This window comes from Bombina bombina, chromosome 4 (assembly GCF_027579735.1).
Source record: "Bombina bombina isolate aBomBom1 chromosome 4, aBomBom1.pri, whole genome shotgun sequence".
NCBI classification, from domain to species: Eukaryota; Metazoa; Chordata; class Amphibia; order Anura; family Bombinatoridae; genus Bombina; species Bombina bombina.
In genome coordinates this window covers 1,108,491,047-1,108,504,462 of record NC_069502.1, presented here as the reverse complement: position 1 = coordinate 1,108,504,462, position 13,416 = coordinate 1,108,491,047, and the positions used below count along the sequence as shown (strand labels likewise).

General features: G+C 39.6%; 1 protein-coding gene across 1 annotated transcript in view; it reads right to left on the bottom strand.

The window, feature by feature from the left end:
• SYT14 (synaptotagmin 14) overlaps nucleotides 1-13,416 on the bottom strand; it is a 511,604-nt gene that overhangs the window by 353,245 nt on the left and 144,943 nt on the right. The window lies entirely within an intron of this gene.

Below are 13,416 nucleotides of genomic sequence, written 5' to 3'. Positions count from 1 at the left end.
CAGAAGTCTAGATTTAGAAACCATGTCAACGGACCATGATTTCAACTACAAGGCCCTCCTTGTCAGAACTATTAGTGCCATATTTCTAGCATCAATCTTAATAATATCAGCAACTGCATCACAAGCTATCTTCAAGAGTTTTAATTTATTAGAAAACTCTTCACCAGCAGACTCCTCAGAGAACTGCTCAGAAAAACCCTTACATCGAAGGGTAGAGGCTTCAGCAATACAAGCAATGCTTTCTGGTCTAAAATAAAAACCTGCTTGCAAAAAAAGCCTTTCAATTAAAATAATCTAATTTCCTATCCATTGGATCTTCAAAAGAGGTACTATCCTAGTATGTTTAGCCAAAGTAAAAAGAGACCCACCCACCTTAGGAATGGTTTCCCAAAGCTCCAACTTAGACGCAGGCAAAAGAAACATCCTTTTAAATCTTTCAGCAGAATTAAAAGAGATTCCAGGCTTGAACCCCTCTGAAAATTATCTCAGAGATAGAATCAGGGACAAGAAATACTTCAGGTGACTTAACACAGGGTTTAAAAATTAAATCCAGCTTTTTGACTTATCCTAAGAAACCTTAGAATCCTGAACCCCTAAAGTACATAACACTTCTCTAAAAAAAGAATGAAGGTGTTCAAGCTTAAATAAAAAAGAGAAAGATTCTTTTTCCTGCTCAGAGACTGACTCCTGATCATCTGAAAACACTTTACCCTAAAACATTTAGCTTAACAGTCTTAGACGTACCCAGATCAGACAACCTAGTTGAGGAATTATTAGTAATCACCTTCTTACGCTTACTTGGAGGGTGAATGGCCGCCAACATCTCAGATATAGTACAGCATATAAAATATTTTAATCCTGGAGAATAATTTGAATCAACCGGCTTGCAAAAAATACCCTTAATATTAGTAGGAAAGTTTTCAGAGAAACTAGCTTCTGAGATATTAGTATTATCAGAAGAGGGGACAGGATCAGTATGCTCCAAAATAAAAAAATAATAATAATTAACTGGTAGGTAATTTGTAAATCAAAAGAAAAACAATAATTTAAACATCACAATAATAATAAAGTCAGGATAATCAAAGTATTCTTACACCCAAATAAAGCAGCTCTTGGAAGTAATAAAAATCTTAACCCCTCACCAGAGGCTTAAGCAAGCTTAAGGAGCATTACATATCCATATAGCATTAAATGATCGCTAACCAGGCATAAGCCGGAAAACTGAAGCAGGCTAAAAAACTTGACATGTATAGGTAAAATAGCGCACCTACTAGCGCATTGTGAGACGTGCAATGATGATTAAAGGTTCAAAAACAAGCCAACAAAAAAACAAGGGAGCAAAACAAATGCCAACATGCACATAAGCCAACGCGAGCTAAAGAAAACAAAAAATAAGACGCACAAAAGAAAACCGGTACACACATAAGCCAACATGCGCTAATAGTAAAAAAAATACTTAAGGCACCTCTAAGCCTACATAGTGTGAAATAAGGTACTTATATACCCATGCCATACCCAATGTCTGACAAAATGGTCCATAGGCTATGATATACCCATAAGTGAGTACCTACTAATATCCCATCTGATAGGCACACACTCTACTGGACTCACTATAAGCAGAGAATAACTGCTTCCAGTAAATAGCCAATCCAGTGCTGTGCGCGTGACAGCAGAGGATCTAAACTTGTCGAGTGTAACTTTGATATACCCAGAAGTGAGTACCTACTAATATCCCATCTGAAAGGCACACACTCTACTGGACTCACTATAAGCAAAGAATAACTGCTTCCAGTAAATAGCCAATCCAGTGCTGTACGCGTGACAGCAGAGGATCTAAACTTGTGGAGTGTAACTTTGAACCAACAGGAGGAGGCTAGGGACCGGTCCCTGCCACAACTGTGGGTGTTTTTGTGCCACTACCCATACTCTGTGGAGAAACTGGGCCTCAAATCAGTCTGAAAACTCTTCTTACAAACATCTGGAGCACCTCAATTCATCACTTTTCTCCTGCGAAGACAAAAACAACACAAGTTTTCAGTAAGGTGTGAGGGGTTTTAAGGGCTCTTGGAGTTTTGGGAATCTTTGTCTCCTAGTGGTCAGGAGTATAATTCCCAGGAATAATAATTCATGGACTTTCACCACCTTTATAAAAGAAAAATGAATAATAAGCACTTTTACACTCATAAAGCCAATTCCATAAACCAACAAACACTATACTGATAATGCCCCTATTCAAATACCTTAGACCAGGGGTGATCAACTTTGGCACTCCAGAGGTTTTGGAACTACATTTCCCATGACACTTTAAGCTAGCAAAACCTCTGGAGTGCCAAAGTTGATCACTCCTGCCTTAGAAAGAATTACACATTAACAGGCTAATTACACACACGTCACCTATTAGCATTACTACATACTAATAAAATGGATCAATCAACACACGGCCCTTCAACAAGTTATGCAATTGTATTTTCTTTGTTATTGTTTATGTGCACGTAGTTTTCCAGTTGCAAAATCACAAGATTAATGATGCAGATAACGATTTTGATTGTAATGACTGGGAAAACACACTGACAATATTGGTTCAGTAATCATTATCTGCCAAAAACAAGCACAGGATTATGATCAGCCCCTTTATTAGAGAAGATCAACATAATCTGTAAAAAACAGCGACTGAGATGGCTTTGAGACTAACCTGATACTCACTAGGTGCTGTTGTCTCAACCCTTTCATAACATCATTATTACAAGCACTGTAGCATAACCTCGACTCCTGCATAAAACATATACTGCCATAAGCAATTTCATAGAGTTCTTTCATACCGTTTTAAAAATATTTTTTATTAAAAATGTGTATAGTCCTTGTATCTCACACACAGACAACACCACATTTTGTTAATGTAAAAACACAATAGTGTCATTTTAGAGTGCATTATTTCATCAAGCTGCTAATTTTATATTCTTACATTTTCAGAAACAGAAAGTGATGACAGACATATACATAATGGTCGGAATTAACAAGGGCAATCAGGTTGATTTGTTAAGACATCATGATGTTCTACCGCACACAAAAAATGATTAAGACACTGTAATAAAAACTATATTATTGTATCTCATTTGGATACAACTAATTTAGTAAGGTAATACCTAGGAATGTCAGCTTAATTATTTTTACAGTATTTACAATACCATATTATCAAAGTTTTATAGCACAATTTGTTTTCCATCTTTAAATAAGAAAATATAACGATCAATTATTTTATTTGAATTTTTGGGTTCCAGTTAACATATATATAGCTGTGACTTACAATATATATATATTCTGATGAAGGGGTCTGTGTGAACCCCAAAACGTCAATAAACACTGGTTTATGACCCACTATTAACAAGTCCTGAGAGTGCTTTCGTTTGTTGCTGCATACTTTTCATGTTTGCACCCAGGCATTTGACCCAGGAGGACGGATTTACTTCTAGGATTGCTTAATATATATGTGTGTGACTTACACCTGTTTTTTAGTTAATAAAAAAAAAAAAAAAAAAAGAATGAATGAATGATAAAATAGGAATGAAATATGCCGCCTGATACTTCCTGCTGTGCTAATCTTTTCAGTTTTAAAAGGTCACCGTTGCTGACAGGCAATATAGAGGACTGTCAATGAATTTTTAAAAAAAAAAAAAAAAAAAAAAAATTTATGGTGTCTTAGTATTTATCTGATTTTAGAGGTTTGTGTTCTGGCACAGTTATTAAAACTAAATACATTTTTATCTGGACTTGTAGAAATATTGGGTTAGATTAAAACTGGTGCAATAAAGTTAGCGCGGGTACGGATAGGAAGTATTTCTACGCTTTTATTACAAGTTGAAAGCAAAAGGGTGCACTCGAGTGGAAACAAAATTTGCACTCAATGGATTAGCACACCTGAAGACCTAGCATAAAGTGTAATATTTACACATACACTTTGGAGCCTTTCCAGTTATTTTTAATCAATTTTAATAATAGGTTTCCACAGTGTTCTTACTGTAAATACTTTACATTCCAATGTTCTTCACTTAGAAGTAAAATGCTATCTCTATCATCTTTACACACATATATATACACACACACACATACACACAGTGTGTGTGTGTGTGCGTGTGTGTATCTATCTATCATAGTGTGTGTGTGTATCTCTCTATACACACAGTGTGTGTGTGTGTGTGTGTGTGTATCTCTCTATCATCTTTACACAAACACACACACATTATAAATATATATATATACACGGTGAAGGAAGGCACTCACTGGTCTTTTCATTAAAACAACTTTATTGAGCGTGACGTTTCGGGGAAACACTCCCCTTCCTCCTTCCTTTGTCTGAGGAAGGGGAGTGTGTCCCCGAAACGTCACGCTCAATAAAGTTGTTTTGATGAAAAGACCAGTGAATGCCTTCCTTCACCGTGTATATTAACCTGCTGGCACCCTGGCATCAGGATTTTGAAAGTGAGAGTGCTCTCTATCTACATATATATATATATATATATATATATATATATACATATACATACATACATATAATATATACACACACACAGTCATATGCAAAAGTTTAGGCACCCCTGACAATTTCCATGATTTTCATTTATAAATTGGGTGTTTGGATCAGCAATTTCATTTTGATCTATCAAATAACTGAAGAACACAGTAATATTTCAGTAGTGAAATGAGGTTTATTGGATTAACAGAAAATGTGCAATATGCATGAAAACAAAATTAGACAGGTGCATAAATTTGGGTACCCCAACAGAAATATTGCATCCATATTTAGTAGAACCTCCTTTAGCAGATATAACATCCTCTAGACGCTTCCTATAGCCTGTAATGAGTGTCTGGATTCTGGATGAAGGTATTTTGGACCATTCCTCCTTGCAAAACATCTCCAGTTCAGTTAGGTTTGATGGTTACCGAGCATGGACAGCCTGCTTCAAATCACCCCACATATTTTCAATGATATTAAGGTCTGGGGACTGGGATGGCCATTCCAGAACATTGTACTTGTTCCTCTGCATAAATGCCAGATAGATTTTAAGCAGTGTTTTGTGTCGTCTTCTTAAAATATCTAGCTTCAGCGTAACTTCAACTTTGTGACTGATTCCTCAACATTATTCTCAAGTATCTGCTGATATTGAGTGGAATCCATGCGACCCACAACTTTAACAAGATTCCCAGTACCGGCACTGGCCACATAGCTCCACAGCATGATGGAACATCCACCAACACTCCTTGTTATGACCAAATAACTCAATCTTTCTTTCATCAGTCCACAGAACCTTCTTCCAAAATGAAGCTGGTTTGTCCAAATATGCGTTTGCATACCTCAAGCTGTTTGTGGCGTGTGTGCAGCAAAGGCTTCTTCCGCATCACTCTCCCATACGCTGAATTGTTGAACGATGCACAGTGACACCATTTGCAGCAAGATAATGTTGTAGGTCTTTGGAGGTAGTTTGTGGGCTGTTTTTGACCGTTCTCACCAGCCTTTGCCTCTCCAATATTTTACTTCTGGCCTTAACAACAACTGTGCCTGTGGTCTTCCATTTCCTCACTATGTTCCTCATAGTGGACACTGACAGCTTAAATCTCTGCAATAGCTTTTTGTAGCCTTCCCCTAAACTTTAATGTTTAACAATCTTTGTTTTCACGTCATTTGAGAGTTGTTTTAAGGCCCCCATGTTGCCACTCTTCAGAGGAGAGTCAAAGAGAACAACAACTTGCAATTGGCCACCTTAAATACCTTTTCTCATGATTGGATGCACCTGTCTATGAAGTTCAAGGCTTAATGGGCTCACCAAACCAATTGTGTGTTCCAATTAATTAGTCCTAGGTAGTTACAGGTATTCAAATCAATAAAATGACAAGGGTGCCCAAATTTATGCACCCGTCTAATTTCGTTTTGATGCATATTGCACATTTTCTGTTAATCCAATAAACCTAATTTCTCTTGTAAGGTGTATCCAGTCCACGGATTCATCCATTACTTGTGGGATATTCTCCTTCCCAACAGGAAGCTGCAAGAGGACACCCGCAGCAGAGCTGTCTATATAGCTCCTCCCCTAACTGCCACTCCCAGTCATTCTCTTGCAGCTCTCGACAAGAAAGGAAGTATCAAGAGATATGTGGTGATCTAGTGTAGTTTATCTTCAATCAAAAGTTTGTTATTTTTAAACGGTACCGGCTTTGTACTGTTTTTGCCTCAGGCAGAAATTAGAAGAAGAGTTTTGCCTGAGGTTTTTGATGATCTTAGCGGTTTGTAACTAAGGTCCACTGCTGTTATCACACATAACTGAAGAGTATGGGAAAACTTCAGCTGGGGGAATGGCCTGCAGAATTAACTGCTCTGAGGTATGTTCAGTATATTTTTTTCTAGAGAGATAATAAGGTCTAGAAAATGCTGACAGTGCCTGATATATTTAAGGTAAGCCTGATTACAGTGATTTAACAAACGACTGGGATCATGCTTGCAGTAAAGGGTAATATTCATGTTAATTGCTCTTATTACTTAGTATGTAAAACGTTTGCATGATATTAAAAAAACGTTTTTTACTGAAGGTGATAAATCTTTATTGGGGCCTAGTTTTCCACATGGCTGTTTAGATTTCTCCTAGGAGTAGTTATTTATGGCCCTTTCACTTTGAGTGCATGGTGCGAGGGGCCTATTTTCACGCTCTAATTGCGCAGTAATTTTTGCAGTCTGAGACATCCAGCTTCCCTGAAGGAGTCCCCTGACATATATGACCTCTGTAAAGGGTTTTTGTTCCTTCAAAAATCGTTTTAAGGGCAGGTAGGAGCCACAGTAGAGCTGTGGCAGTTTGCTTGTGACTGTTTATAACGGTTTTATCGTTTTTCTGATTCGTTTTTGAGCCTGAGGGGTTAATCATCCATTTGCAAGTGGGAGCAATGCAATTTTAGTCTATTATACATACTGTAAAAATTTCGTAGAGTTTACTGCTTTTTTTCACTGTTTTGCAGTTTATGTGATTGTTTTTTTCCCTTAAAGGCACAGTACCGTTTTTCATATTCTGCTTTTTCACGTTTATTAAAGTGTTTTCCAAGCTTGCTGGTCTCATTACTAGTCTGTTAAACATGTCTGACATAGAGGAAACTCCTTGTTCATTATGTTTAGAAGCCATTGTGGAACCCCCACTTAGAATGTGTACCAAATGCACTGATCTTACTATAAATTATAATAACTCTCCCCACGTGTCAGAACCTATAACTCCCGCTCAAGGGACGCCAAGTACATCTAGCGCGCCTATTGCGTATACCTTACAAGACATGGCGGCAGTTATGAATCATACCCTTACAGAGGTATTGTCCAAACTGCCAGGGTTACAAGGAAAGCGAGACAGCTCTGGGGCTAGAACAAATACAGAGCTCTCTGACGCTTTAGTAGCTATGTCTGATATACCCTCACAATGTGCAGAAGCCAAAGCAGGAGAGCTTCTATCTGTGGGTGATTTTTCTGATTCAGGGAAGACACTTCAACCTGATTCTGATATGTCTACATTTAAATTTAAACTTGAACACCTCCGCGTGTTGCTCAGGGAGGTTTTAGCAACTCTGGATGACTGTGACGCCATTGTAGTCCCAGAGAAATTGTGTAAGTTGGATAAATACTATGCAGTGCCTGTTTACACTGATGTTTTTCCAATCCCTAAGAGGTTTTCAGAAATTATTACTAAGGAATGGGATAGACCAGGAGTACCGTTCTCTCCCCCTCCTGTATTTAAAAAGATGTTTCCTATAGATGCCGCTATGGACAAAAAATTAGAGGGTTACCTTAAGAAAATTTTTATTCAACAAGGTTTTATTCTCCAGCCTCTTGCATGCATTGCCCCAGTCACTGCTGCTGCGGCCTTCTGGTTTGAGTCTCTAGAAGAGGCTCTACAGGTAGAAACCCCGTTGGATGATATCCTTGACGAGCTTAAAGCTCTTAAGCTAGACAATTCATTTGTTTCTGACGCCGTTGTTCATTTAACCAAGCTAACGGCTAAAAATTCAGGTTTTGCTATTCAGGCGCGTAGGGCGCTATGGCTTAAATCCTGGTCAGCTGACTTTACTTCAAAGTCTAAGCTTCTCAACATTCCCTTCAAGGGGCAGACCCTATTCGGGCCTGGACTGAAGGAGATCATTTCTGATATTACTGGAGGAAAAGGTCACGACCCTTCCTCAGGATAGGTCCAACAAATTACGGACCAAACAGACTAATTTTCGTTCCTTTCGAAACTTCAAGAGTAGCGCAGCTTCAACTTCCTCTAATACAAAACAAGAGGGAAATTTTGCCAAGTCCAAGCCGGTCTGGAGACCTAACCAGGCTTGGAACAAGGGAAAGCAGGCCAAAAAACCTGCTGCTGCCTCTAAGACAGCATGAAGGATCAGCCCCCGATCTGGAAACGGATCTAGTAGGGGGCAGACTTTCTCTCTTCACCCAGGCTTGGGCAAGAGATGTCAAGGATCCCTGGGCGTTGGAAATTGTGTCCCAGGGATATCTTCTGGATTTCAAAGCTTCTTCCCCAAAAGGGAGATTTCATCTCTCACAATTATCTGCAAACTAGATAAAGAGATAGGCATTCTTACATTGTGTTCAAGACCTCCTAGTTATGGGAGTGATCCACCTAGTTCCAAAGGAGGAACAGGGGCTAGGCTTCTATTGAAATCTGTTTGTAGTTCCCAAGAAAGAGGGAACTTTCAGACCAATCTTAGATCTCAAGATCTTAAACAAATTTCTCAGGGTCCCATCCTTCAAGATGGAGACTATTCGAACCATCCTACCTATGATCCAGGAGGGTCAATATATGACTACCGTGGACTTAAAGGATGCTTATCTTCACATTCCAATACACAGAGATCATCATCGGTTTCTCAGGTTCGCCTTCCTAGACAGGCATTACCAGTTTGTGCCTCTTCCCTTTGGGTTAGCCACGGCACAAAGAATCTTTACGACGGTTCTAGGGTCACTCCTAGCGGTCCTAAGGCCGCGGGGTATAGCAGTAGCCCCTTACCTAGACGACATTCTGATACAGGCGTCGAATTTTCAAATTGCCAGGTCCCAAACGGACATTGTTCTGGCATTCCTGAGGTCTCATGGGTGGAAGGTGAACGAAGAAAAGAGTTCTCTATCCCCTCTCACAAGAGTTTCCTTCCTAGGAACTCTGATAGATTCTGTAGAAATGAAGATTTACCCTAAAGAGGCCAGGTTGTCAAAACCTCTAAATTCCTGCTGTGTTCTTTCTTCTACTTCTCGCCCTTCAGTGGCTCAGTGTATGGAAGTAATCGGCTTAATGGTAGCGGCAATGGACATAGTGCCGTTTGCCTGCCTACATCTCAGACCGCTGCAACTTTGCATGCTCAGTCAGTGGAATGGGGATTACACAGATTTGTCCCCTCTACTAAATCTGGATCAAAAGACCAGGGATTCTCTTCTCTGGTGGCTATCTTGGGTCCATCTGTCCAAGGGTATGACCTTCCGCAGGCCAGATTGGACAATAGTAACGACAGATGCCAGCCTTCTGGGCTGGGGTGCAGTCTGGAAGTCCCTGAAGGCTCAGGGCTCGTAGACTCAGCAGGAGGCACTCCTTCCGATAAACATTCTGGAACTAAGAGCGATATTCAATGCTCTTCAGGCTTGGCCTCAGCTTGCTGCGGTCAGGTTCATCAGATTTCAGTCGGACAATATCACGACTGTAGCCTACATCAACCATCAAGGGGGAACAAGGAGTTCCCTAGCAATGTTGGAGGTTTCAAAAATAATTCTATGGGCAGAGGTTCACTCTTGCCATCTATCAGCTATCCATATCCCAGGAGTAGAGAACTGGGAGGCGGATTTTCTAAGTCGGCAGACTTTTCATCCGGGGGAGTGGGAACTCCATCCGGAGGTATTTGCACAGTTGATTCAACTTTGGGGAAAACCAGAACTGTATCTCATGGCGTCTCGTCAGAACGCCAAGCTTCCTTGTTATGGATACAGGTCCAGGGATCCCAAGGCAGCGCTGATAGATGCTCTAGCAGCGCCTTGGTCCTTCAACCTGGCTTATGTGTTTCCACCGTTTCCTCTGCTCCCTCGTCTGGTTGCCAAGATCAAGCAGGAGAGAGCTTCGGTAATTTTGATAGCACCTGCGTGGCCACGCAGGACTTGGTATGCAGATCTGGTGGAGATGTCATCCCTTCCACCATGGACTCTGCCGCTGAGGCAGGACCTTCTACTTCAGGGTCCTTTCAACCATCCAAATCTAATTTCTCTGCGTCTGACTGCTTGGAGATTGAACGCTTGATTTTATCAAAGCGTGGTTTCTATGAGTCGGTCATTGATACCTTAATTCAGGCTTGAATGCCGGTCACCAGGAAAATCTATCATAAGATATGGTGTAGATATCTTCATTGGTCTGAATCCAAAGGTTACTCATGGAGTAAGGTCAGGATTCCTAGGATATTATCTTTTCTCCAAGAAGGATTGGAGAAGGGATTGTCAGCTAGTTCCTTAAAGAGACAGATTTCTGCTTTGTCTATTCTTTTGCACAAGCGTCTGGCTGATACTCCAGATGTTCAGGCGTTTTGTCAGGCTTTAGTTAGAATCAAGCCTGTGTTTAAACCTGTTGCTCCGCCATGGAGTTTAAATATAGTTCTTAAGGTTCTGCAAGGGGTTCCGTTTGAACCTTTGCATTCCATAGATATTAAACTTTTATCTTGGAAAGTTCTGTTTTTAGTAGCTATCTCCTCGGCTCGAAGAGTTTCAGAGTTATCTGCTTTACAATGTGATTCCCCTTATCTCATTTTCCATGCAGATAAGGTAGTGTTATGTACCAAACCTGGTTTTCTTCCTAAGGTGGTATCTAATAAAAATATCAATCAGGAGATTGTTGTTCCTTCACTATGTCCTAATCCTTCTTCAAAGAAGGAACGTCTATTACACAATCTTGATGTGGTTCGTGCTTTAAAATTTTATTTACAAGCTATGAAGGATTTTCGTCAAACATCTGCTTTGTTCGTGGTCTACTCTGGACAGAGGAGAGGCCAAAAGGCTTCGGCAACTTCTCTTTCTTTTTGGCTAAGAAGTATAATCAGTTTAGCTTATGAGACTGCTGGCCAGCAGCCTCCTGAAAGAATTACAGCTCATTCCACTAGAACAGTAGCTTCCACATGGGCTTTTAAGAATGAGGCTTCTGTTGAACAGATTTGTAAGGCAGCGACTTGGTCTTCGCTTCATACTTTTTCTAAATTCTACAAATTTGATACTTTTGCTTCTTCGGGGGCTATTTTTGGGAGAAAGGTCTTACAGGCAGTGGTGCCTTCCGTTTAAGCGCCTGCCTTGTCCCTCCCTTCATCCGTGTCCTATAGCTTTGGTATTGGTATCCCACAAGTAATGGATGAATCCGTGGACTGGATACACCTTACAAGAGAAAACTAAATTTATGCTTACCTGATAAATTTATTTCTCTTGTGGTGTATCCAGTCCACGGCCCGCCCTGTCATTTTAAGGCAGGTGTTTTTCATTTTTAAACTACAGTCACCACTGAACCCTATAGTTTCTCCTTTCTCTTGCTTGTCTTCGGTCGAATGACTGGGAGTGGCAGTTAGGGGAGGAGCTTTATAGACAGATCTGCTGTGGGTGTCCTCTTGCAGGTTACTGTTGTGAAGGAGAATATCCCACAAGTAATGGATGAATCCGTGGACTGGATACACCACAAGAGAAATAAATTTATCAGGTAAGCATAAATTTTGTTTTCAATACTGAAATATTATTGTGTCCTTCAGTTATTTGATAGATCAAAATGAAATTGCTGATCTAAACACCCAATTATTTATAAATGAAAATCCTGGAAATTATCAGGGGTGCCTAAACTTCTGCATATGACTGTGTGTGTGTGTATATATATATATATATATATATATATATATATATATATATATATACAGGGAGTGCAGAATTATTAGGCAAGTTGTATTTTTGAGGATTAATTGTATTATTGAACAACAACCATGTTCTCAATGAACCGAAAAACTAATTAATATCAAAGCTGAATAGTTTTGGAAGTAGTTTTTAGTTTGTTTTTAGTTATAGCTATTTTAGGGGGATATCTGTGTGTGCAGGTGACTATTACTGTGCATAATTATTAGGCAACTTAACAAAAAACAAATATATACCCATTTCAATTATTTATTTTTACCAGTGAAACCAATACAGGGAGTGTAGAATTATTAGGCAAATGAGTATTTTGACCACATCATCCTCTTTATGCATGTTGTCTTACTCCAAGCTGTATAGGCTCGAAAGCCTACTACCAATTAAGCATATTAGGTGATGTGCATCTCTGTAATGAGAAGGGGTGTGGTCTAATGACATCAACACCCTATATCAGGTGTGCATAATTATTAGGCAACTTCCTTTCCTTTGGCAAAATGGGTCAAAAGAAGGACTTGAAAGGCTCAGAAAAGTAAAAAATAGTGAGATATCTTGCAGAGGGATGCAGCACTCTTAAAATTGCAAAGCTTCTGAAGCGTGATCATCGAACAATCAAGCGTTTCATTCAAAATAGTCAACAGGGTCGCAAGAAGCGTGTGGAAAAACCAAGGCGCAAAATAACTGCCCATGAACTGAGAAAAGTCAAGCGTGCAGCTGCCAAGATGCCACTTGCCACCAGTTTGGCCATATTTCAGAGCTGCAACATCACTGGAGTGCCCAAAAGCACAAGGTGTGCAATACTCAGAGACGTGGCCAAGGTAAGAAAGAAGTCTGCATCCTTCAAGAAAACATGATTTTCATGCAGGACAATGCTCCATCACACGCGTCCAAGTACTCCACAGCGTGGCTGGCAAGAAAGGGTATAAAAGAAGAAAATCTAATGACATGGCCTCCTTGTTCACCTGATCTGAACCCCATTGAGAACCTGTGGTCCATCATCAAATGTGAGATTTACAAGGAGGGAAAACAGTACACCTCTCTGAACAGTGTCTGGGAGGCTGTGGTTGCTGCTGCACGCAATGTTGATGGTGAACAGATCAAAACACTGACAGAATCCATGGATGGCAGGCTTTTGAGTGTCCTTGCAAAGAAAGGTGGCTATATTGGTCACTGATTTGTTTTTGTTTTGTTTTTGAATGTCAGAAATGTATATTTGTGAATGTTGAGATGTTATATTGGTTTCACTGGTAAAAATAAATAATTGAAATGGGTATATATTTGTTTTTTGTTAAGTTGCCTAATAATTATGCACAGTAATAGACACCTGCACACAAAGATATCCCCCTAAAATAGCTATAACTAAAAACAAACTAAAAACTACTTCCAAAACTATTCAGCTTTGATATTAATGAGTTTTTTGGGATCATTGAGAACATGGTTGTTGTTCAATAATAAAATTAATCCTCAAAAATACAACTTGCCTAATA